General features: G+C 50.5%; 1 non-coding gene across 1 annotated transcript; it reads right to left on the bottom strand.

Moving 5' to 3' along the window:
- Nucleotides 1-71: 71 nt before the first annotated feature.
- Nucleotides 72-202, bottom strand: LOC145719323 (small nucleolar RNA SNORA63). The gene has a single exon (XR_014142306.1). It is a non-coding gene; the product is annotated as a small nucleolar RNA SNORA63 (small nucleolar RNA).

The raw sequence follows: 202 nt of genomic DNA, 5'->3' as shown, positions 1-202 counted from the left end.
TGAGCCGAAGGCAGACGCTTAATGACTGAGCCACCCAGGCGCCCCTCAAGTCAGTGTTTTACTTGGTAAACATGTCTGAGACCATGCATCCCTGGCTGCTAAGCACCATGGCGGACAGGGCTAGAAAGGTAACAGCTTTATTTTGAGCAGGGGGCAAAGACAAGGCAGCACTTTACAGCTACATTGTAACTAGATCCTGCAT

Source organism: Leptonychotes weddellii, unplaced genomic scaffold, assembly GCF_054177405.1.
Source record: "Leptonychotes weddellii isolate Sample4059 unplaced genomic scaffold, ASM5417740v2 HiC_scaffold_382814, whole genome shotgun sequence".
Lineage (NCBI taxonomy): Eukaryota > Metazoa > Chordata > Mammalia > Carnivora > Phocidae > Leptonychotes > Leptonychotes weddellii.
This window is presented reverse-complemented; position numbering and strand designations above follow the sequence as displayed.